At 38.7% G+C, this 26822-nt stretch overlaps 1 long non-coding RNA gene and 1 pseudogene across 1 annotated transcript in view; one reads left to right on the forward strand and one right to left on the reverse strand.

Moving 5' to 3' along the window:
- Positions 1 to 4: 4 nt before the first annotated feature.
- The window catches only part of LOC143664594 (uncharacterized), a 45401-nt gene continuing 18583 nt past the window's right edge, over positions 5 to 26822 (forward strand). Inside the window, exons 1-2 of the long non-coding RNA XR_013166534.1 lie at positions 5 to 116; positions 3054 to 3173. This is a non-coding gene — a long non-coding RNA (uncharacterized LOC143664594). The remainder of the gene's footprint in view (positions 117 to 3053; positions 3174 to 26822) is intronic.
- On the reverse strand, positions 12980 to 13823 carry LOC143664593 (small ribosomal subunit protein eS1 pseudogene; annotated as a pseudogene).

Below are 26822 nucleotides of genomic sequence, written 5' to 3' on the forward strand. Positions count from 1 at the left end.
GGCAGTCCAGGGCTCAAGGCCTCGCCCCGCCGCTGAAAGCGAAGGGAAAAGCAGCTCTTTGCAGGCGGTGTCATGGCTGTCCTACCAGCCGCAGATCTCTTGAGGCACGAAACCTGGTAATTGTGTCATGGAAAGCACTAAATTCAAGGCTCTAGAGCCTTCCGTGTAACAGACTGTGGAAGTACATTTGTGGGTTAAAAATTTGCAAAGGAACCCCTTAATAGAGACACCTCGAATTTTGGGGTTGGGAAAATGTAGATGATGATTACGGCAACACAGTAATGGATCTGAATGCTTTTCACGTGCCGGGGATATCTGCTAAGCACTTTTCGTGAATTATTTATTTCGGTAACTTTGTAATCCATGAACAATTTTTCGTTTTATTGTCGTTCAGTTTGAAGATGGGATAGAATCTAAGAGATTAAAACGCTTTCTGAGCACATGCTCTTTTCACCTGTTCCATGTTACCCTCAGGGACTCGCCAGCTTCCCTCATTCATTGTCCCAAAATAGAAACTGACTCTCAGAAAAGAGAATTAAGTACTCCTGTTCTCACAGCAAAGCCAGGACGTCCCTTCTCCCAAGCCTGTAGAGCAAGTGTTCTAGCTGAAAACTGGAAAGGTATCTTTTTTCTTGGCAGTGGGTTTGGCAATGGAGCGTGTGAGAGTTGGCAATGGAGGATTGGGCATTCTTGGTGAAGAACCCTTTTGCCAGAGAATAAGAAAAGGGATGTAGAGAAGGGCAGGAAGGGACATGAACTTCCATTTATGGAGTGCCTACTATGACCTGAACTTTGCAAAGTGCTCTACTTTAAAAAAAAATTTAAATTTAATCCTCACAACTACCCTTTGAAATATAGTGATTACGAATTCAAGTGTGAATTCTTAGTTCTACCACTTAGTAATTACTAAGTTCTACCACTTAGTAATAAACATAAGCAAATTATTTTAAGCCTCCTTGGAAATAATGATGTCCATGTTTTATGAGACTGATGTAGAGATGAAATAAAACAGTGCATATAAAGTGCTTACCACATTGCCTGACATAGTTAGTGAGCAGTAAGTGCTGTCTCTGTTTATTATTGTTATTGACAGTTTAAGGAGAAGGAAGAAAGGTTAAGTATCTAAACTATTTGCCCAGGGTAAAAGTTATTTGGGATTGGACCCCAAGTCTGATTTGTGCCCTGTGGTTCCTTATCTTTTATTATTTTGATTCCAGGTTCCACATTTATTGTTTAGAAATATGTTTTCATTTGTACTTTTCATTGAAACATCTTTCTGAGCCCCTAGATATGTAACCTGGAAACCCAGAATCCTGAGCTGCAGGCGTGCCCTTCTCTTCCTCTTTTCTTCCTCCTATCACTCCATCCCACATAGATCCCTAGATATTCTAAAATGGTCTTGTTTTCCCTAATTATGGTGGTGTGTGTGGGGGGAGTATATGAGGATCATCATCTCTGATTTGACATAGCTTTGTAGAATGTTCTCTGTCTCTAATGTAATTCACCTTCCTGTTTTGCAAGTCTCTTATGCACAGTTTGTTCTCTTCCAGCATTTATCTTCGAGTTGTTTCTTGCCTCTCTTTAAAAGTATCAACTTGGAAATCAAAGTGGAAGCGATAGGCATGCCTTAGAGTAGGCTGGCCATGGTCTGAGAGGAAGAAGAACTAGAAATGAGAAGGTGTAGAAATTAGGGTGAATTTTAGACACAGGCTCTTGCAAGGTTCATTGGCCACAGAGATAAGTGTACACATGGATGTCACTTACTGGCAGATTAGGTTTACACACCTGTGATGCTACTGGAATTATTTATCTATTCACTGTTGGCTCATATTTGGGTCTGCCCTTTGGACTATGTTACGTGCCAAAAACCCCCGAAATTTGAGTAATGGGAATTTTAGTCTTGGCTCAGGCATGGAATTCCTTTGTGACCCTGGGCAAGTCCTTTCTCTTCTCTGGGCCTCAGATTACCATCTGCAAAATGAGATTGTTGTCTAAGGTTTCTTCCATCTCTACTCTTTGAGAATCCCTAGAATCTGTCCTTTTTTTCAGGAGCAATTTAATATGTATTCAACTATGTTTTTTCCTTAAGTTTTTTCCAGTGTCATTAAAACTGACACGTTTTCTTGCTTCGTTTCCTGGCCAGAGTCTTTCTTCTGTAGCCCCATTGGCTTTCAGTCTCAACCCTTCCACGAGCACTATCTGGTTAATTGCATTTTCTCCGTTTTTTAACATATCTTCAAAATCATTCCCGGCAGAGTCAGTGTGGAAGCTGGGAAGAGCATCCAGAGGGGCCAAGATATTATCTTTATGTCTCAATATTTATTGTCTACCAAATCCAATAAATCTACCTCATCTTGTAAGGTGATAGAGGAAACCTGACGCATCCTTATTTTGCTTTAACTGCTTGGGTATCCATAGGAGACAGGTAGTGGATTATACCTGATGATAATTATGAGGTCTCCAGGTATGAAGTAAACACACACTTAGACATACACAAATACACACATACCCTTCAATGCCAAAACCAAGCTTGTAACAATGGATTCTGTCTCTAATTAGATGGTCAGGAGCCTACTCCAATCAGTCCTTGGATCCAGAATCTCAAATTAATCTCTCACAGTGGGAAAGCATCACAAATATCAGCAGTGGTCTTAGTTTGCCAGGGCTGCTAGGGCATATACCACACAATGAGTGGGCTTAACAACAGGAATTTATTGGCTCAAGGTTTGGAAAGGCTAGAAATCCAAAATCAAGGCATCACTGACAATGTTAAATTTTTATCTGAGCCTTGTAATGAAGGTTAAGCACCCCTCCCCACCCTTTGTAGTCTGAAAAACAGCCTACTGCAAAGAACCATTCTTTCACATGGTCTGATAAGATCATGGATGCCTTCTTGTTTACCCGTGATAAGTCCAGACACAGCCCCTCTTCATTCCTATCTTTTGCTTCATAAATGATTAGCTGGTGTTTCCATTTGCTAACGCTGCTGGAATGCAATATACCAGAAATGGGTTGGCTTTTACAATGCGGATTTATTAACTTACGATTTATAGTTTTTAGGTCATGAAGATGTGTCACATCTCAATTGAAGTAACCTAATCAGAAGGCCCTACCCACAATAGGTCTGCACCTACAGGAATGGATTAAAAGAACATGGCCTTATAATCAATGAGGTAATATCATTATTATTTTCAAAAAGCACTTTTTCTTTAAGTTTTGAATCTTTTTCTTTTCAGGCCAAATTCCTAAAAGGAAAAGCACTTAAACATCTTGTGTATATCTTTACCACTGTACTGATTACATTATACTATAATGATCTCAACTACATTATAATTATCTATTAACTATCTTCTTTCTCATGGGGCAATGAATCCCTTGATGGCGAAGACTGCGTCTTCGGTATCTTTGTGTCTGCGGACTAGCATAGAGCAAAACTTAATAAGTGCTTTAAATGGATGAACGAGAGGACCTTGCATGACTTTCTAAGGGTTTTTTTTTCCCTCCATGAGTGACCTAAAGGTCTTAGCACACAGGAATTGATTGCTATTGCATACAGGTAATGTGCTCTATCAGAAAACTATGGAGAGCAAAGTTCTAGTTAACCTATTGGTTTAGCTTCAGTTTCTACCTTGGTAATAAATTCTTTCCTAAGTAGTGGGCTCAAGCTGAATGACTCAGGAGGTCTGGCTCCAGAGGCCTCTGTAGGCTCAGAAGACTTCCACGAGTCTGCCACCACCAGCTCTGGTGGGGCCAGCTTCTCCCCCAGGTGGCCCTAGGGAACAGGGGAATCCTAGGAGAGGACTGTTCTTTTGCCCAAGTAGAAGTTCACCGACAGCATAAAATAGGTTTCTAAATACCAGTTTGTTTTATTGTAGTTGTAACTTTAGATTTTATTAGGAGACAGAGTTTTGAGAGGCTTTAACTATAGCTAACCAGTGCTCACCATGATTCACCTTTATGCTTAGAAGCATTTGGGTGTGTTTTCTCACTTAATCCTTGCTGCTTACTTATGGGGTAGGTTCCTTTTTTATAGAGCAAGAGACTGAAGTTGGAAAACATTCAGCTACGCACCTGAAGTCCAAGTATGGAGAGGCCAAGCTGGGACCCAAATGCAGTGCTTTGAATGTTGAGCCCAGGACTTCCCTCCATGCCATAAAGAATTTGGGTGGAGGGTCAGAGGGTTCCCCAGCTCTAACACTCAGTGGTGTGAGGGTGCCAGCCCAGTCGTTCCTCTTCCTGAACCTTCCTGAGTTTCCTTCTTCTCCTTGTGACCTAGTTTTAATTTGGCAGTTATTAATAAAGTTCTGAGAAAATTCATGGAAGACTTATTGAATGTATCTGAACATAGGCTTACTTACAGGGATATGCCAGTTTCTATATTTGAAAATGTTAACAGTACAGATAAAAACAAAACAAAGCAAAAACAAGTTCTAATCTACAAAATTGGGGAAAATGTTTCTGATTGTGAATGATATAGTAATAAAATATATTTTTACTACTTTGGTGACCCAGGCTTGTCCTGTGCACCCCTGGGTAGGAATTCTGCAGTGGCAATGGGGGAGGGACCAGTTGTGCCAGGCCAGACCTGGGCAGTGGCTCCTGTGCTCTGCGGTTCTGCAGCCAGGATTGCCAGGTCATCTCCAAAGTCACGTCATTCAGGAACTTTCTGCTCTTCCTAAACCACATCTGTGGGTTCTTGATCACTGAATGCAAAATGTTTCCTTTGGTGAAGTTACCAATTCTTAGCTTCAAGAATAATGATATCAATAAAGCTCCTGCATTTCTTTTCAATGTTAAAAAAAAAATATATATATATATATATATATATATATATATATATATATATATGAGTGTTTATCATATTTTGGGCTGCTTTACATTTGGAATTTGCTTAGTAATACTGGAAGAACTTTAAAAACATGTTTTAATCCAATTTGTATACCAGAGAGGTTTCAAAATCATAAAATGACATGAAACTAGTCTGGGATTTTCTTAGTTTTTTTTTTTAAACAAATCGGTCATGTCTTAATTGTAACATATTTATTTGTGTGGTTATTTGATCGATGTCTGTTTCCACTGCTACCTGTGAGCTCCAGGAGAGCAGGAGACTCACATTTGTTTTTTTCTTTGTATCTCCAGTATTTAGTACACAATGGCACATAACATAAAAACAACAATGAATAAGAATGATAACTGATACTTGCTTTATACTTACTAAGTCATTTAATGTACCCTTTCAACAAACATTGGTTGAATGACTGAGACTTTAATATAAATGAAAATAAATTTTAAGTTATATCCAGTAAAAAAGAAAGTGTGTATGACAGCTTCAAACTAACACAACTGGACCACTTGTTCCCACTGATTGGCTAGGAAAAAATGCTTGTTAACCGAGTTTGTTAAGCTTCTCTCCTTCTCCCAGACCCCCTGACATTGAGACACGGCCCAGAGAACAGACTGCTTCAGCATGAAATATCTCAGACCTGCTATCTGATCATGCCATCCTTTTATCCTACCTCCCTACGCCTAATTTTTTCCTCTCTATAAAAGAAAAACCCTTTTTGCCTAACTCATGAGATGCTTGCAGACCTTATGGTCAAGAGCATTCCCCTTTTGCAATGGGGATTTATTGCAGCTGCTCCTTTTCCCCACTTTGAATAATCCTTTCAAATAAAATGTCTCTCTACCGAGACCTGATTCATTTTTTTAAAATTTCACAGTGAATGATGTCTTGGATTAGGACAGCTTCATTGTTGGATAGATTAGTTTCATCACTAGACCCACGACTTCTCACCCAGGTCTTTGTCTTCATGTCTGACCGATTGGTTGAGGATACGCTGGTGGCACTGAGTCCTGATTCAGTGCTCTGATATTTGTGCGTTGAAGGAATTATCTTTGGAGGTCCCAGCAAGATCCAGTCTGCACTGCCTAAAGTCACAGACCTCAGCCTTCAACTGGGTATGGCACCCACAGAGGTCCCTTATGCCTTGCTGCTTGCATATTGTCGGGTTCATGCTGCTATGGTAAATTAGCACCAGACCTGAACACTGCTCTCTTTGTGTTGAATTCCTTGGCTATTTATTCTAAGTTTGATACCCGGATTTTGGTTTTGGTTCAATTTGTCTGGCATTCTTGATAGAATTAGGACATTCCTTTTCTTCTCTTTTTGCTGTCTTCTATGTTATTGTTTTGTGTTGTGCTCCCTAAAGGTGTTGTTTATCATAAGTAGGAAAATATAAGGTATAATACAAGCATAGGACCTACAAGCTTGTTGTCTGAACCAGGTCCTCAGACCAATGGGTTTGTGGTTTTCACTGGACTGGTGACCACTTGGATAAACTTTGTGGTAGGTTACCAATAAAACTGGGTAAGGTTCCCTTTCCATTTTAATATTTGTCCTGAATTTGGGTTTCATCCAGAAGAGAGTACACTTTCTGGTTTTCTGCCTGCTGGAGTAGAGGGAGAGGAGTGGGCATTGTTGGGTGAGCATTTGGAGACTGTGAAACTGTCAGGTTGGAGGTCCAAGATACAAGGTGCACAAGTGTCACGTTGGACTAACTGCTGTCAGCTCTATAGCACTGTCTAAATCTATGTCCCATTATAATCTGAACACTTGCAACTATCTTCTAAGGGGCATAACTTACCAAGGATGATTTGGGTTTTAAGTGGCCACTTTGGGGAACATTAGATTTGCCTTAACTGTTCTTGTTCTTAACTAATTGTTCTGCAATTACCTCCCTATGTCCAGTTCTCCCTCTTCCCCCTTATACTTCTGATCTTTCTGCTTCTGCACCTCCATGCCTAACTCTTGGCACGCTTGTAGACCTTTAGTCAGAGCATTCTCCCTATTGCAATAGTCCCTCTCCTCCTTTGCATTAATCCTTTTGAATGAAGCTTGTTTTTTATTTGATATCAGTAAGGCAAGCTTTATCCCCAATGTCTGTAGCATTCTTTTTTTGGCTTGCTGCAATCCTTGGGGTTTCTTGCTTGCATCTCTGCCTCCATTATATGGATGTCTCTCTCTTCTTGTGGTTTCCATTGACTTGCAGCTTCCGGCTCCTCTGGTTTACTGCGTCTGAACTGCTTATAAAGGATGCCAGTGATACAGATTAAGACCCACCCTAATTCAGTTGGGTCACACCTTAACTAATAATACAGTTTCAAAGTGTCCTATTTACAAATGAGTTCACACCCACAGGAACACAGATTAAGATGAATAACATGTCTTCATTGGGGTACATGATTCAATCCACCATAAAGAGCAGCAGCAGTAACAAAACCATCTTGGAAGCACAATTTCATTCAAGAAATATTAATTGAGCTCTTAATATGTGCTAGGCACTGGCGTACTTGCTGGGGGTAGGCAGAAGTGAAGAAGAGAGAAACATTAATCCAATTAACAAATCAATAAACAAGAATAGGTTGTGATAAGTGATGTGAAAGAAATATTCAGGTTGATGTGCTAGAGCGTACTTGGGGTTGCAGAGGAGGAGGAAGGCTCTATTTTAGGTTGATAGTCAGAGAAGGCTTCTCTGAGGAGGTGGCATATAAGCCGGGACCCATGTGAATTGCTGGGAAAGAGCATGCCAGACAGAGATGCCAGTGGTACTTGAGATAGGTCCTGAGGATCCTGAAGTGCTCAGCAAGTTCGAGGAGCAAAAGAAGCAATTAATGGGAAGCAGGGAGCAAAGGGAGAAAAATAGGGGATAAAGTTGGGGAGGTAGGCCTGCTGAGCCTTGAGGGCCAGTGGAAGATTTTAAGCAAAGCTGTGATATGATCTCTGATTTTAGAGGACCACTCTGGCTGCATTGTAGCTTTTAGTGTTTGGGCTTGAGCTTTGGGTATATGGTGGTGCCATTTACAAAGAAAGGGGAACATGAGTTTCTTAATTTCCTAAGGTTGCCATAACAAAATACCACAAACTGGGTGGTGTAAAACAGAAATTTATTTTCTCACAGTTCTGGAGCCTAGATGTCAGAAATCTGTAGGGGACAAGCCTTCCTTGTTCCTTTCTAGCTTCTGGTGGCCTGCTGGAAATCCTTGGGCTTTGATCTCTGCCTTGATCATCATAGGGCATTCTCCCCTATGTCAGTCTGTGCCTCTATTCCTCTTATAAGGACACCATCATATTGGGGTAGGGCCAACTCTAATCCAGTTTGGCCTCATATTAACTAATAGTATCTTCAAAGGCACTCTATATCCAAATAAGGTCACTTTCACAGGACCAGGGCTAAGGACTTGACTACTGTCCTCTTGAGGGGCATAATTCAACCCATAACAATGGGAAATAAATAAGTGGGCTACCAAGGAGTCTGCCTTAGCCTTGTTGATGCTCCAGGGCCATTCCTCTCCTCAGGTGGGGCTGTGATCCCTGTTTTGTCATAGATACCAGCCTGTTTCAGCGTCTTCTAATTTGTATCTCAGAGGCCCCTACTTAGGTATACACACTTTGACCCTGCCCAGGAGTGAGTCCTTTGGGCATTTCCTTGTCAGAACAAAGAAGAACCTCTCTCTGGAGCTCTGCTTTGCCTCTAATCACTGTTTTTTGGCACATCAATCTCAACAAGTCCAAACTTGTATGTGGCATCCTCTCACACCCTCTTCATTCGCCTGCTCGTTTTCCTAGTGGTACCAGCAACCACCCACTGCCCCAGACAGAAAGTTGGAAGTCATCCTGGACTCTTCCGCCCCCTCACAGCCCACATATAGCCAGTCACCAAAGTCATCTTACTGCTATCCTCAAATCTATTCCTTCCTGTCCAACCTCATTGCTATCGCCTGAGCTCCAGCCTCCACATATCTCACTAACACTCTTAAATGCCCTTCCTGTTCTTGGCTGGCTTTATCAACCCACCCTCCTTATTGAAGCCAGAATGAGTTTTCTCAAAAGCACACCACTAGGTATAATTTTCAGGGTTTAGAGCCATGGCTCCCTATGTCTTTACAATAGAATCCAAGCTCCTTAGCCTGGGACATAAGACCTATCATGATTGGCTGCTGAGGCCTCTCTTGCAGCCTCTCCTATGTCCCTACCCTTTTTTAAATTGGTCTGATAAGAAAAAATCCTTAGAGCAAACTGAATACATGTTACTGCCCAAAGTTGTCACCCCTTTACAGGTGTAAGGCTTTCCTCTTGAATTTCCATTGAACACCTATTTATTTTTTAAAACCCTACCAAGAAATCCCCTCCTCCAGAAAGACTTCCTTTTCTTTATTTTACTTCTGGTCCTTATACATGCTTCTACCTTTGCCACTCACTGCATGATAATATAGTGAAGCATTTCTTTGTCTGTTTCCTTCACTATGAGATGAATTCCTTGAAGGCTGGGATTGTGATTTATCCTGCTTGGTGTCCCAAAACCCAGCATGGAGTCTGGCTTAGAATGGATGCTCACAAATAATTAAATTGTATGGATTTGGGCTCAGGACCTTCAGATGCAACCTAGAAACTCTCATCCTTGTACAAACTTCTAGGAACCAATATTTGACAACAACAAAGGCAGTTGAGCACCTCTGGCAGTAGTGAGTCACTGTACCTTATGGTGGTGGCATTGAAGAGAATATGACCTGGGAGTCATTATGCATTATTCATTATTAATCACTGTGGCTTTAATTATAGTTGGATTTCTTCTCGGGCCTGAGATGCCTATTAGAGTCTATTTACCAAGACTTTGACAAGGTTAGAGAGAAGTGATTAAAAACAAGGCAGCATAGGCAGATTAGTTGTGCAACTTGAGGAGATGAAGTTACCTCTCTTGGTCTTGGTTTCCTCATTTGTAAAATAAGGATAAAAATGACTCCCATGCCAGTGAGCTTTTGTGAGGATGAAATAACTTCTTGTATCTAAAGTGTTTAGCATACTACCTGGCACGTGGAGACAAAAGGGTGGCCTTGGTGGTGACTATTAAAGAAATAAAGCATTTATGCTAATAGTCAAGCCTTGATTTAATGCCACTCTGCATGGAAGCCTTATGGATGCTATTGCCTCCTTGACCAAATACCACCAGACTGGATTAGGGGGCATGTTTTGCCCTCTTACAGAATTTTTATGTTTTTATTCATAGCATTCATCACAATTAATTAAATGTTATTTATATCACCTTTAGTTTGATTTCCTCACTCAGCTTAGAAAGCTCCAAGAAGGCAAGGACTCTATCCTTTATTGGTTCACAATTGTATCCTCAAATTCTTGCTTTTTTCAATGCAGTTTTATTGATATATATTATATATTCACATACCATGTAATCATCCAAAGTGTACATGGTTCAAGGTATCATCAAATAGCTGTGCAATCATCACAATCAATTTTTTTTCTTTTATGAAAAATGACATATATACAAAAAAGCAATAAATTTCAAAGCCTATGGCAACAAGTAGTTGTAGAACAGAGTTCACAGTTTGGCATGGGTTACAATTCCACAATTTTACGTTTTTACTGCTAGCTGTTTCAAGACACTGGAGCCTAAAAGAAATACCCATTTAATGATTCAGCAATCATACTCATTTGTTAAACCCTACCTTCTCTGTAAAACTCCACCATCTCCTTTGATCTTTCTCCCACTCTTTAGAGTTATTGGGCTATGCCAGTTCTAACTTTTTCATGTTGGAAGGGACTGTCAATAATATGGATGGGGGATGGAGTTAGTTGATGTTCTGGAGAGTCTGGCCCCTCTGCATTTCAGGACTTATCTGGCCTAGGAAACCATCTGGAGGTTGTAGGTTTCTGGAAAGTTACCCTAGTGCATGGAATATTTGTAGAATCTCATATAAAGCTGTAGGTGTTCTTTAGAGTTGGCAGCAATGGTTTTGGTTTGAGTTTGGCAAACTGTAATAGGTAGCGATGTCTAGCTGAAGCTTGTGTAAAAGTAGCCTCCAGAGTAGTTTCTCGACTCTATTTGAACTCTCTCAGCCACTGATACTTTATTTGTTATGCTTCTTTCCCCTTTTGGTCAGGATGGCATTGTTGATCCCATGGTGCCAGGGTCAGACATCCCCACAAGTCATCTCCCACCCCACCAGAGAGATTTTCACCCCTGGATGTTATGTCCCATATAGAAGGGAGGGCAAATGATTTCACTTGCAGAATTGGGCTTAGAGACAGTGAGGCCACATCTGAGCAACAAAAGAAGTCCTCTAGAAGTAACTTTTAGGCATACTTATAGGTAAGCTAAGCTTCTCTGCTACCTACATAAGCTTCACAAGAGCAAGCTCTGAGATGTTATGTTTTACATTATGGCATTACATTAAGCTATACAGGATTACAGGCCTGCTTTCCCATTCTGAGCTACCTGTGTTTGAGTTGTTTAAATGATCTATCCAGACAGATTGAGTTAGATTTGTATCCTCAGTTCTTCCTTTTTTGGGGGGTGCATGGTCTGAAAATCAAACCTGGGTATCCCACATGGAAGGCAAGCATTCTACCACTGAACCACCCATGTACCCTGAATCCTCAATTCTTAACACAATTCCTGGCACATAGAAAGTGCTCAATTTTGAATGAATGAATGAGCAAATCTTCTTACTGGTTGCCACCTTGAAGATGTTGGCACAGTGTGTTTCTAGGTCTATGTGTATATTTAGGGGCTGTTTGACGAGGTCAGAAGTGCAAAAGCTGGTAGAAAGCATATGATATTGGAGAGTGGGGCACATTCTTGGTTAAGGGGCTCTGCACCCATAGAACAGAAGTCTGAGAGCACACAAGGACAAGTCCCTGCATCATAGGATTTTTCAGGCTGTTGCTACCTCGTCTGTGAGGCCAGTGTGTGCGATAGAAATAGTTTGCACAGTTCTACTTTAGAAATCAGGGCTTTGACTGAAAGCTTAGTCAACTAGCCAGCAAGAATAGCTTTCTGGAGTTTAAAGCCTCATGAAAATTCCAAAACTGGGGATAATCTCTCCCCAAATTTTCTTGCTGGCTTTGAAAAGCAGGAGATATATATGTATATCTAAACCCTTTTCAAAATTCTCTTCATCTATGGTATAAATTATCTGACACTTCCTGTGCACAAGCCCACAGATGGCAGGGAGAAGGAGCCAGAAATAAACTGGGGGCCTCAGATGAAGTCATTGGCTAAGACATGAAGAAGAGTTAGAAGTACAGTGTAGTGTCCTAGACCTTAGCAATGATAACTCAAAGTATGGTCCACAGACAGGTGGACCCCCAAACTGTTACTGATTCCAGGTGACAGGTGGAGCTAGCTGCAGAATGCCAATCAACTACACTAAGCACACTGCTTTTAGTTCAAGATACGGTTCTTCTCAGAGAAAGACTTTCTTGTTGAAGGTAGAACTGTGTTGATTTACATTTTTGTACAAACTGTCATTGCCCTAGGCTTGAACCAGTATCAAAAATTCTCTGATCAGGTACTTTGTACAGCTCTGGTCTAGAGCATGGGCTTTGGAATCGTCCCAACTTGTCTTTTCTATTTTAGCAGGTTACCTAAGCTCTCTGAGCCTTGGCTTCCAAATATGGGAAATGGAGATACACTCATTAAACCAAAAGTTTAAAGACCTACTATATGCCAGGCATTGTTCCACAGGTTTTGGATATTGCACTGATCTTGCAGATAGGATTTCCACTTTCAAGGAGCCTCTACATAAAGAAGTGAGGTACAGCTTCTGATAAATGCTATTAAGAAAGTAAGCAGGATGAATTTATAGAGAGTAACTCTGGATGTATATGGAAAGACTTTCTTTTATTTTATTAAGATGTATTCACATACCAAACAGTCCATCCAAAGTATACAATCAGCGGTTCACAGCATCATCACACAGTTCTGCATTCATCACCATGATCATTTTTAGAACATTTGCATTTCTCCAGGAAAAGAAGTAAAAATAAAGAAGAAAACCCCAAACATCCCATATCCCTTGCCCCTCCCTCTTATTGACTACTAGTTTGCACTCTAACCAATTTTTTTAAATTGTGAAACACAACATATATACAAAAAAGCAGTACATTTCAAAGTATATCTTTTTTTTTTCACAAATAAGACTTTTTATTTGTCACTTTTAAAAGTCCGAATTTTAAACAGATTCTTGGACTGGTGGCTCATATCCATCAGCTTGCTCCACTTTAGCACCTGTCTCATCTCCAGTTGCTTTTCCAGAACTACTACCTTCACCATGAAGCTCCATGAGTTTTCCCAATTCAAACTTGGGCTTCTTCAGCATTTTTACTTTTCTAACAAACACACCATGGAGAGGATAGATAGACTGGCAAGCCTTTTCTATGTCTTTACCAATGCTGTCTGGAATCAACTTGTTGACCACTTCTTTCAAGTCATTTGTCTGCACCTCTCGGGTCATGATTTCCATCATCTTCTTCCGGAACTGATGGACCTGTTGGTGCTGAGCATAAGAGGTCTTCCAAATCTGATTGTTGCTTTTTTTTGTAAAACCACCACAGAACAGACGAAGCAAATGACCATCGGTAGTTTTGACATCAACATGAGCTTCTATCATGGTCTACCACTTTTTGACCATGGAACACATTTTGTCACAGGTGAGATCCATGCCATGGAAGTTAGTTAGGCAGTTTTTGCCCTGCACATCCTCAGTAATCAGCTTGAATTTTCTAAATGCAACTTCATCATTCTGCAGATCAGCAAGGCTCACTTCAAAAACACGACCCTTAAGGCCATCAGATGCAATTTTGGTTCCTTGAGTCCTTGTAACTGGTGTTTTCCCAATATTTCTTATATTAAACATTGTTGGTGCTTTTGCATCATACCAATCTTTCTTAGAAAATGGATCAACCACTTTCTTCTTGGCTCCTTTCTTGCCACCTTTTGTAAGGTGCTTGTTCTTGCTAACCGCCATGGTGCCGCACCAAGAGCTCAAAGTATATCTTAACAAGTATTTATAGCACAGATTTCCAAGCTTGGTGTGGGTTACAGTTTCACAATTTCAGGATTATCCTTCTAGGTGCTCCAAGACACTGAAGACTAAAAAGAAATATCAATATAATCATTCAAAAGTCATACCCATTTGTTAAATCCTATTTTCTCTGTTATAACTCCTCTTTCTCCCTTGATCCTTCTCCAAATCTTTAGGGATATTTGGGCTATGCTCATTCTAGCTTTTCATATTGGAAAAGGCTGTTGACAATATGGGATAGAGGAACAGAACTGGTTGATGTTCTTTGAGATGCTGGGCCCTCTGGGTTTCAGGACCTATCTGACCTAGGAATCATTTGGAGGTTGTAGGTTTCTTTTTCTTTTTAATATTTTTATTGATGAAACAACATACAAACATTCTTAACTTGCAAGCATTCCATACATGGTGTACAATCAATAACTCACAATATCTCACAAATTTGTGTATTTATCACTGTGATCATTTTTTGAACATTTGTATCACTCCAGAAAAGATGTAAAAAGATAAAATACTCATACATACCATTCCCCTTACCCCTCCCTCTCATTGACCACTAGTATTTCCATATACCCAATTTATTTTAACCTTTGTTCCCCCTATTATTTGTTTTTGTTTTTATCCATATTTTTTACTCATCCGTCCACACCCTAGGTAAAAAAGAGTATCAGATACACGGTCTTCACAATCACACAGTCACATTGTAAAACTTATATCATTGTACAATCATCTTCAAAAAAAAAAGAAGCTACTGGAACACAGCTCTACAGTTTCAGGTAATTCCCTTTAGCCACTCAAATACACCATAAACTGAAAAGGGATATCTATATAATGTGTAAGAATAACCTCCAGGAAAACCTCTTGACTCTGTTTCAAATCTCTCAGCCACTGACAATTTATTTTGACTCATTTCTCTCTTCCCCCTTTTGGTCAAGATGGTTTTCTCAATCCCTTGATGCCAGGTCTCAGCTCATCCCAGGATTTCTGTCCCACGTTGCCAAGGAGATTTATACCCCTTGGAGTCATGTCCCATGTAGGGGCGAGGGCGGTGGTTCACTTGCTGTGTCGGCTTAGAGAGAGGGGCCACATCTGAGCAACAAAAGAGAGTCTCTAGGGGTGACTCTTAGGCCTAATTTTAAGTAGGCTTAGCCTATCCTTTGTAGGGATAAGTTTCATAGGAGTGAGCCCCAAGATCGAAGGCTTGGCCTATGAATTTGGATGTCCCCACTGCCTGTGAGAGTATCAAAAATTCTCCAAATGAGGAAGTTGAATCTTTCCCCCTTTCTCCTAATTCCCCTCCTAAGGCCCCAGGGGACTTTGCAAGTTCTTCTTTATTCACTGTCCAAATCATTCTGGGATTTACTGGGATGTTACACTAACCTGGAAAACCAACAAAATCTCATGCCTTATTCAAGATTCCTTGTACTTATGGTGTTCAAGGAGGTTGTAGGTTTCCAGAAAGTAAATTTAGGGTGGCAACTGTTGTAGAATCTCAGGTGTTCTTTAGGATTAACAGGAATGGTGTTAGTTGGAGTTTGATAAACTCTGGTAATTAGCAATATATAGCTGGAATGCATAACAGTAGCCTCCAGAATAGCCTCTCAACTCTAATTGAACTCTCTTAGCCACTGACACCTTATTTTTTTACATTTCCTTTCCCCCCTTTGGTCAGGAAGGTGTGTCAATCCCACGGTGCCTGGGTTAAATTCATCCCTGGGAGTCATGTCCCACGTTGCCAGGGAGACTTTCACCCTTGAGTGTCATGTCCCAATAGAGGGGAGGGTAATGATTTTACTTGCAGAGTTGGGCTTAGAGAAAAAGAGAGAGAGAGGCCACATCTGAGCAACAAAAAAGGTTTTCTGGAAGTAACTCTTAGGCATAATCCATAAATTTAAATTCTCCACTATAGAAATATGCTTCTTAAGAGCAAGACTCAAGATTAAGGGCTTGGCCTGTTAACTTGGGAGTCCCTACTGTTTGAGAGAGTATCAGGGGTTCCCCAGGTGGGAGTTTAACAGTTCCATATTTTTTCTCTAATCCCTCAAGTGACTTTGTCAATACTTTTTAATTATCTGCCCAACATACTCTGGGATATTTTTGGTATTACATTAAGCTATACAGAATTACGAACCCTTGTTCCCATTCTGGGCTCCATATACTTGGGTTGTTTAAATGAATTATTCAAACAGGTTGAGTTAGATTGTGTGCTACAGAAAATTTAGGTTGTGGACAAAATAAATCTCTCTTCCTTTGTTCTCATACAGTAGGTGAAGTTCTAAAATACAATGTCATCCTTTACCCTGTATTCTGATTTACCTTAGTCTCAACCAGATCAGCTTCATTCTTACCTCTAATTGAAGACTGATTTCTTTTTCTCTTTTTTAACAGTTGTTGTATGCAGTAATGCTGACTTTCAGAGCTGCAGGACTCCAACACTGAGTTTTAGGTGTCACAAAGGTAGCCAAAGTCCCAGGGAGATACCAGGTTATACATATACAGTGCAGCGTCTCAAAATCTAGACATAACATTTACAGCTCTGGCTTAAATGTGACTGCTATAAGAGCTTACAATTTCGGCCCCAATTTTCTTGTAAGCATTTTCTAAAAGTGCCTATACAATATTTGTCCTCTTGCTTCTGACTTATTTTGTACCACATAATGTCCCCAAGGTTCATTCACCTTGTTGCATGCCTAATGACTTGGTACCTTTCTGAAGATACACAGTATTCCATTGTATGTATGCACCACAGTTCACCATTCTACTTCTCCGTCAATGTATTCTCTAGCTACCTCCATCCATTGGACATCATGGTTAATGTGCAAAATAAACAATCCATGTCTCACATTATCCTCACTCAGTTGTATGATCATCAACACTCTTAATTTTAGACAACTTTCATTGCTCCAAAGAGAAAAATAACAGACAAACACACCCTCACCAAATAGAAAATCCAAAGTTCCCCTTAACTTTTGCCTTTCTCCAATTATTTACCCCTACTATTGCTGTGGTACTGTTGATGTAATCCTCTTACATATGGGCCATAGCATGCAATAGTAGTTTTCCCCCTATAACCTTCTATGATTGACTCTTTGTACAAAATTCATACCTTTGAAATAGTTCATGCAAGAACTTATTTATATTTGTAGTATTAATCAGTGGCATACATGGCTCTATACAACCCCTTTCAGTCATGTTCACCTTCAGTATGGCAATATTACTTATAAACCCACTAATGAACTGCCTTCACTTCTATCCGTTCCTTTACATTTAAGTTCAACCTCATTAGCTAACCATTTACCCATCTTTAGCTTCTATGTAACTCTTGGTCCCCTATAGTCTACATTATAAGAGTCTGAGTTTACCTTTACCAAGGTAAAGGTAAATAATAGTGAAATCATACACTATCTGTCCTTTTGTGTCTGGCTTATTTCACGCAGCGTTATGTCCTTAAGGTCCATCCATGTATGCTTCTGAACTTCATTATGTCTTACTGCTGCATAATATTACATCGTATGTATTTACCACATTTTGTTTATCCACTCATCTATTTATGGGTGGTTGGATTGTTTTCATCTTTTGGCAATTATGAATAATGCTGCTGTAGACATTGGTGTGCAAATATCTGTGTCACTGCTTTCAGCTCTTCCATTTTAGATTGATTTTCTATGTTAAATTTACAGATGAAAGCCAGAAGAAGGAAAGAAGGAAGGGGTGGATAAGAAGGGGGAAAGGAAGGGGAAAAAGGTATGGGAGAGATGGAACTGGTTTTTTCCCCACAAGAAATAAACATGCTTTCATTTTATCCATTTTTTAAAACATTTTTCTACATTAATTTTTTTAACATTTTATTATGAAATATATATACAAAAAAGCAATACATTTCAAAGTACATTTTAACAAGTAGTTATAGAACAGATTTCAAAGTTTGATATGGTTTAGATTATAGTTCCACAATTTCAGGTTTTTCCTTCTAGCTGCTCCAAGACACTGTAGACTAAAAATTCAATATCATTATGATTCGGTAGTCATACTCATTTGTTTAATCCTGACTTCTCTGTTATATCTCCTCTTCCTTCGATCCTTCTCCTAATCTCTAGGGATGTTTGGACTATACTCATCCTTTTTTTTTGGCCTTCTACCGTGACACTCCTGGCAGCTATTGCCTTAATCGCTCTCCTTTTAACACCCAAGTATTTTTGGGGAAAAGGTCTATATTTGTCTCTACTTACTCCCTTCCCATTTATTTCTCAGTTTGCTGCAATCGGGCTTCTATCTCCTCCCATCCACTAAAACTGATCTGAGTTCACTGGAGAGCACTTAACTGCAAAATCCAATAAACTAAAACAAATAAAATATATAATTTGTAAAAAAAAAAAAAAGAAGAGGGATTGTAATCTCTCTTTCTTGAGACGTTCCCTTCCTCCACCTTCTTCTTGAATACTCTCTTTCTCTCCAACTCCCTTTCTTTCTTCCTCCACTAACCTTTTAATTTCCAGGGACACTTCTTACTCCTTTTTCATTTCTTACTCTAATCACTTCCCCAAGGAGACATTCAAATCCACAATTCTGACAAGAACTCCACTGATGACTGTGTCCCATCTTGACTCTTCCAAGCAAGGGTTTTTAAAGAAAAAGAAAAAAATTAACGTTATCACCATCCAACAATTCTCCTTCTTGCCCTTTCCCAGTCACCATCTTTCTCCACAAGTAATCTATCCTGACTTCTTAAAACTAAGGATTAGTTTTTGAATTTTATAAAAATGGAAGCACATTGCATATACCCTTTTGTGTCTGGCTTTTTTTGGTCAATGTTATGTTAGTGATACCCATCCATTTGTTGCACGTAGCAATTCATTCTCATCGCTGTATAGCAGGGTTTCTCATTCTCAGCACTAGTGACATCTTCAACATCTAAATAATGCCTCCAAACATTGCCAAATATCTCCTGTGCTGATTTGAAAGGATTTATGTATCCTAGAAAAGCCATGTTTTAATCCTAATCAATCTTGTAGGAGCAATGGTTTCTTCTAATCCTTATTCAGTACTATAGGTTGGAAACTTGATCAGGTTATCTCCACGTGTGACTCAATCAATTGTTGTTATTAACTTGATTAGATGGAGACATGTCTCCAGCCATTCTATGTGGGTCTTGATTAGTTTACTGGAATTCTATAAAGAAGAAATATTTTGGGGAAAACTTCAGAACACTGCAGAACCACGAAGCAAAGAGTCCACCTGCCAGCAACCTTTGGACATGAAGAAGGAAAACACCTCCCGGGGAGCTGGAGAGGAAGCTAGCAGATGACGCCATGTTTGCCATGTGCCTTTCCAGATGAGAGAGAAACCCTGACCGTGTTTTCCATGTGCCTTTCCACTTGAGAGAGAAACCCTGAACTTCATCGACCTTCTTGAATCAAGGTATCTTCCCTTGGATGCCTTAGATTGGACATTTCTATATACTTACTTTAATTGGGACCTTTTTATGGCCTTAGAACTGTAAACTTGTAACTTATTAAATTCCCCTTTTTAGAAAGCCATTCCATTTCTGGTATATAGCATTCTGGCAGCTAGCAAGCTAGAACATCTCCTAAGGGGCAAAACTGCCCCCAGCTGAGAATCACTGCTGTATAATATCCCTTTATATGAATATATCAATTTTTTAATCTGTTCTACTATTGATGGACATTTGGATTGTTTTCAGTTTGGGGCAATTATAAATAATGCTGCTATGAATAGGAGTAATATTTTCAAAAGTTTTAAAGGAAGAGAATATCAAACCAGACTTTTTTTTTTTTTTTTTTTTAACATGGGCAGGCACCGGGAATCAAACCCGAGTCCTCTGGCATCACAGGCAAGCATTCCTACCTGCTGAGCCACTGTGGCCCGCCCAAACCAGACTTTTAATCTATATAAATAGCCTTAGTTTTATCACTCAAAGACCCTCTTCAAAAATATTTTTGTGGGAAGTCCTCCAAGAAGAAAAAATCCAAAGGAATGCTGCAAGCCAGATGTGAAACAAAGGTGAGTAAATAGTGTAGCAAGGTGTACTGCTATTTTTAAATAATCTGGACAAAGAACCACTACTTCTGAGTAGGATATAGGCCAACAGTGCCGTGGCCTACAGCTATTAAAATCCAGTTAAATTATAGGAATTACATTTTAGAAATATCAAAGGGCTGTGGAAGCAAAGCAATAAAGACTAAATGGACTAAAAATCCTAGGGAGGAAAGAATAGTTCAGAGCTGAGCTGTCAGATTGGCCGCTGAGTTTTTTTCCTCCTGTATTTGCCAAATCTTGGCATGGGCTGAGGAATGGGTCTTGGCCCAGGCAGTCAAGCACTGCTGGGAAAAGAAAACCAGCAGAACTTTACACTATTGCGTAAGGCTGGAGTGACACAACCGTAAATATGAGAAGCCTCAGACACACCTAATTTTCCAGTCAAGACATTTGCTGTGTCCTAAGGCTGTGTAGGAGGTTTAGACACTAAGTTGAAAGTTTTAGAAAGCTAAAAAAGTGAAATAATACAGATGCCAGGGTCATAAAGTAATAAATTTACAGAAATTGAAGTAATTCAAAGTATGTTTCCCTACCACAATGGAATTAAATTAGAAATTGATACCAGAAAGGTATTTGGCAAATCCTCAAAATATTTGGAAATTAGTTAACACAGTTCTAAGTAGCCTATGAATCAAAGGGGAAATCATAAGGGAAATTAGAAAACATTTTGAGCTGAAGGCAAACAAAAATATAACAAAATTTATGGGATGTAGCTAGAGCAACACTTACTGGAAAAGTATAGCTTTAAATACTTTCACCAAAAAAGAAGAAAGACCTCAAACTGATGTTAAGCTTCTGCCTTCATAAACTAGAAAGAGATGGACAACCCAATACAATGGAGGCAAGATCTCTTCATGAAAGAGAATATCCAAATATCTAATAAATATATGAAAAGGTCATCAACTTTGCTAGTCTTTAGGAAAATGCAAACAAAACCACAATGTGATACCAATATAAATCCACCAAAACCAGAACAGCTAAAATGAAAAGTCGTATGTGGGTAAAAATATGGAACAACTAAAACTTTCATACATTGGTGATGGGATGTAAATTAGTAGTACTACTTTTTTATGTTAGTTTGCTTTATTAGTATATGCCCTTTCTTTATTAATTTTTTTTAAATACAACAAAAAATGCAAACATTCTTAACTTATGATCATTTCGTTCTACATATATAAACAGTAATTCACAATATCATCACATAGTTGCATATTCATCATCATGATCATTTCTTAGAACATTTGCATCAATTCAGAAAAAGAAATAAAAAGAAAACAGAAAAAGATTCATACATACCATACCCCTAGCCCCTCCCTTTCAATGATCACTAACATTTCAATCCAAATTTATTTTAACATTTGTTCCCCCATTATTTATTTTTATTCCATATATTTTACTCATCTGTTGATAAGGTAGATTAAAAGGAGCATCAGATACAAGGTTTTCACAATCACACAGTCACATTGTGAAAGCTATACCACTATACAATCATCTTCAAGAAACATGGCTACTGGAACACAGATCTACATTTTCAGGCAGTTCCCTCCAGCCTCTCCATTACATCTTGGATAACAAGGTGATATGTATTTAATGCATAAGAATAACCTCCAGAATAACCTCTGTACTCTATTTGGAACCTCTCAGCCATTGACACTTTATTTTGTCTCATTTCGCTCTTCCCCCTTTTAAGTCAAGAAGATTTTCTCAATCCCTTGATGCTGAGCCTCAGCTCATTCTGGGGTTTTTCTCAATCCCTTGATGCTGAGTCTTAGCTCATTCCAGGATTTCTGTCCCACACGTTGCCAGGAAGGTCCACACTCCTGGGAGTCATGTAGTCACTAGACACGGGGAGGGCGGTGAGTTTGCTTGTTGTGTTGGCTGGAGAGAGAGGTCACATCTGAGTACTACTACTTTTTATTTTTTTAAATACCAAAAACCACCAAACAAATGCAAACATGCTTAACTTATGATCATTCTGTTCTACATATATAAACAGTAATTCATAATATCATCACATAGTTGCATATTCATCATCATGATCATTTCTTGAATATTTGCATCAACTCAGAAAAAGAAATAAAAAGAAAATAGAAAAAGATTCATACATACCATACCCCCCACCCTTCCCTTTCATTGATCACTAGCATTTCAAACTAAATTTACTTTAACATTTGTTTCCCCTATTATTCATTTTTATTCCATATGTTTTACTCGTCTGTTGATAAGGTGGATAAAAGGAGCATCGGACACAGGGTTTTCACAATCACACAGTCACATGGTGAAAGCTGTATCGTTATACAATCATCTTCAAGTAACATGGCTATTGGAACACAGCTCTACATTTTCAGGCAGTTCCCGTCAACCTAGGGGTTTTCCCAATCCCTTGATTCTGAGTCTTAGCTCATTCCAGGTTTTTTGTCCCACACGTTGCCAGGAAGGCCCACACCCCTGGGAGTCATGTAGTCACACAAACAGGGGAGGGCAGTGAGTTTGCTTGTTGCATTGGCTGGAGAGAGAGGTCACATCTGAGTGCTACTACTTTTTTTTTTTCCTTTTATTATTATTTTTTTTAATACCAAGAAACACCAAACAAATGCAAACATTCTGAACTTATGATCATTCTGTTCTACATATATAATCAGTAATTCACAATATCATCACATAGTTGCATATTCCTCATCATGATCATTTCTTGAACATTTGCATCTATTCAGAAAAAGAAATAAAAAGAAAACAGAGAAAGATTCATACATATCATATCCCTTACCCCTCCCTTTCATTGATCACTAGCATTTCAATCTAAATTTAACATTTGTTCTCCCATTATTCATTTTTATTCCATATGTTTTACTCATCTGTTGATAAGGTAGATAAAAGGAGCATCAGACACAAGGTTTTCACAATCATACAGTCACATTGTGAAAGCTGTATCGTTATACAATCATCTTCAAGAAACATGGCTACTGGAACACAGATCTATGTTTTCAGGCAGTTCCTTCCAACCTGTCCATTACATCTTGACTAACAAGGTGATAGCTATTTAATGCATAAGAATAACCTCTAGGATAGCCTCTTGACTCTGTTTGAAATTTCTCAGCCATTGACACTTTATTTTGTCTCATTTTGCTCTTCTCCCTTTTGGTCAAGAAGATTTTCTCAATCCCTTGATGCTGAGCCTCAGCTCATTCTAGGGATTTTCCCAATCCCTTGATTCTGAGTCTTAGCTCATTCTAGGATTTTTGTCCCACATTGCCAGGAAGGTCCACACCCCTGGGAGTCATGTAGTCACACAGACGGGGGAGGGCAGTGAGTTTGCCTGTTGTGTTGGCTGGAGAGAGAGGCCACATCTGAGTGCTACTACTTTTGAGATTTGTTTAGCAGTATTGATTAAAGGTGAATATGTACACCTTGTGACCCAGAAATTCTACCCCTAGTTATATACTCAACAGACAGGTCATGCTTACCAAAAGCCATGCATTAGAATGTTCGTGGTGGCTCCATGCATAGTAGCAAAAGAAACAAACCAAGACACTGGAAAATACACAGATGCTCATCAATAGCAGAATGGATAAATAAATTGTAGTGTGTCACATAATGAAATACTGTGCAATAATACTACACAACAATAAACAAACTGCAACTACATACGACCACATAAATGAATCCCACAAACAAAATGTGGAGCAAAAGAAGACAGATGTCAAAAAGTACATATTGTATGATTCCTGTATATAAAATGGAAAAATTGATGAGACATATTTATTCTGTTGGAAGTCAGAGTTGTGGTTTCCTTTAGTGAGGGTGTGAGTGATGATTATTAGTGGGCATAAGGGAGTCTTCTTGGGTCCTGGTCATGTTCTGATTTTTTATTGTCCTAGTTACACTGGTGTGTTCATTTTCTGTCATTGAGCTGTACCCTTATTATATGTTAATATTTGTGTATGTAAATATAATATATTCAGTAAGTGACTGAGACAAGATTCAAACCTGTGCTACTGTCAGAAAACACAGTTCTAAATCCTCAGGCCCACCTGATCCCGCTTCAAACAGAGAAACAAGTCTCTTTGTCTTGGTGAGAAGGTGAGTTTATTACAGGTGCGCATATAAGGGATTGAAGGAAAAACTTTCTAAGACCAGTTTGTAGTGTGAAGGGTGGTTTGGGTTTTTATAATCCCAAACAGATAAAGAAATGGCCAGGATCCAGAAGAAAGCAGAAGAGGGAAAAAAAAAAACAGAAGTGGAAAAACTGGCCAGCATGTTCTGTTATCTTGTAGACCCTCTCGTTGTTGACCATTTGGGCTTTTGATCTTCTTGTTCAAAAGGAGGAAGGCACTGGTATGATGTTTCATTACTGTAAACAGAGCAAGGGAGGGGTTCTGGGAATAGAGAGTAAGATTTTTTTTTTTTACATTGCGTTAGACCAAAAACAAACTATCTCAACAAGGGCTTTTTATGCTTAAAATAACTCAAGGCTGCTTGAGTGAAGTGATTATACTAAATAGATTTTTTAGCTCTGAAGACTATGCTAAGCATTTTCCAGCTAAAGGATTATATTGAGTATTTTTTATTTATCTGGCTATCACCTGGGCAGTCAGAATTAAAAGTCTAAACCCTAGATCTTAAATCTAGACTCAAGGTTTCTGGGCTGCTAGAGAAAATACAATACAATGGATTGGCTTAACAACAGGAATTTATTGGCTTACAGTTTCAGAGGGTAGAAGGCTTGATTGCTCTAAGAGACAGTATCTTTTGGGTGGCTGGCAGTTTTTTGGGATCCTTGGCTTTTCTGTCACATGGTAACAAACATGACAGCATAGTCTTTGGACTCTTCTGGCTTCCACTGACTTCCAGTGTCTTGCTGTTCCCCGTGGCTTCTCTTCCATAAACAATTTTCTTTGCTCATAGGACTTTGGACATATTGGATTGAGGCCTACTCATTCAGTTTGATCACCCTTAACTAATAACACCTTCAAAGTTCCTATTTACACATGGGTTGACTCCCACAGGATGAGGGGTCAGGACCTGGACATGCTTTTTGCGGGAAACATGATTCATTCCCTTACAATCGCCAACAATTCAGAACTAAACTTCTAAATAGGAAATATTGCCATAACTCTGTGTTTGGTGGGGGTGGGTAGCTGGCATGGAGAGCAGAGCAAGAGGGAGAGAATAAGGGAAGTGAAAGCATACCAACATGTTTTCTTCGGGAGAAAGATAGCAGTATTGATAAGTTTAAGAAATAATTAGGGAAAATAAGCACAAGTATTTATCTGATTAGTTAAAAATAAAATGCATGTATTTCAAACCAACAGAACAAATTTCAATTTAGTGGAAGGCAAGAAAGGAAAAAAAAGGTATAAAAAACAAAGATTAGCAAAAATGAAATAAGATAGCAGAAATAAATCCAGATATTTGATTTGATTTGATTTATTAAATTAAATTAAATTTGAATAAAGTTTATTTAATTTGAATAAAGGTAAACTCACAGCTCAAAAGATATAATTTCTGAAAGATCTAGCAAATATGTTTTCTATAATTGACTGATAGAATATATGCCTACAAATAGTTAAATACATTTTGAAAAAGAACAAAGAAATGGTGCTTATCTTATAAGATATTAAAGCAATAATTAAAACTACAATAATAAATCTAGTAGGTCGACCCCCAGTGCCTGCCCATGTTAAAAAAAAAAAAAAAATCTAGTAGGGTGATATTAAGAAACAAACCAGTGAAACAGAATTGAGAGGTCAGAAACAGACCCGAGTATACAGAGGAATTTGTTATATAATAATAAATGGAAATGGTGGATTATTTTAGAGGTTATTTTGGGAAAACCAGTTCACCACATGATGAGAAGTAAAGTTGGATCCCTATATCATTTCATATACAATGGTGAATTACAGCAGAATTAAAGACATAAATATGAAAAGTAAATCTATAAAGTTAATAGAAGATAACACCTGTGCAACCTGTGTAAAGGACCTATCAAAACTCTGAAGCACACATCAACTAGGGGAAATACTACATTTGAAGCATCAGAATTAGGGAATTTATAGCAGAATATGTAGGTGACAAATTGGATAAAAATACTTGCAATGTTTAAAGGTGATAAGAGGTTATGTCTAGAACACTCAAGAACTTTACAATTTATTAAAATAAAAGGTCAGGAAACTCAACAGAAAAAGGAACAAGTGAAATGCATAGGTAATTTACAGAAGAGGAAGCTCAGTGGTTAACAAACAAGAAAAAGAGAAGAATAAAAACCTACATTTACTTGTACACAAAGCAATTCAAACTATCGTTGGATCTCCCCATCAAATTAGCAAAGATTAGAAGGTTGGAAAAATATGGACAAGGATATGGGGGAAACAGCAACCAACCCTCTTGGTTTGCTGATGGGAGAGTTGTGGGTACTCTTTTTTTGTTTTCTTTTTAACCTTTTTTATTGTATAGTGTAACATATATACAAAGTAAAGAAATAAAAAAGCAATTGTTTTCAAAGCACTCTTCAGCAAGTGGTTACAGGACAGATCCCAGAGTTTGTCATGGGCTACCATAGGATCCTCTCATATTTTTCCTTTTAGCTGCTCCAGAATATAGGAAGCTAGAGGGCTTAAATATTTTTTTATCATCACAATCCACTTTTTCCCCTTCTTTTTCTGTGAAAAATAACATATATACAAAAAAGCTATAAATTTCAAGGCACAGCACTACAATTAGTCGTAGAACATATTTCAAACTTTGACGTGGGTTACAGTTTCACAATTTTGGGTTTTTACTTCTAGCAGCTCTAAAATACTGGAGACGAAAAGAGATATCAATTCAATGATTCAACATTCATATTCATTTGTTAAATTCTATCTTCTATGTATAATTCCACCATCACCTTT

This window comes from Tamandua tetradactyla, chromosome 20 (genome assembly GCF_023851605.1).
Source record: "Tamandua tetradactyla isolate mTamTet1 chromosome 20, mTamTet1.pri, whole genome shotgun sequence".
NCBI classification, from domain to species: domain Eukaryota; kingdom Metazoa; phylum Chordata; class Mammalia; order Pilosa; family Myrmecophagidae; genus Tamandua; species Tamandua tetradactyla.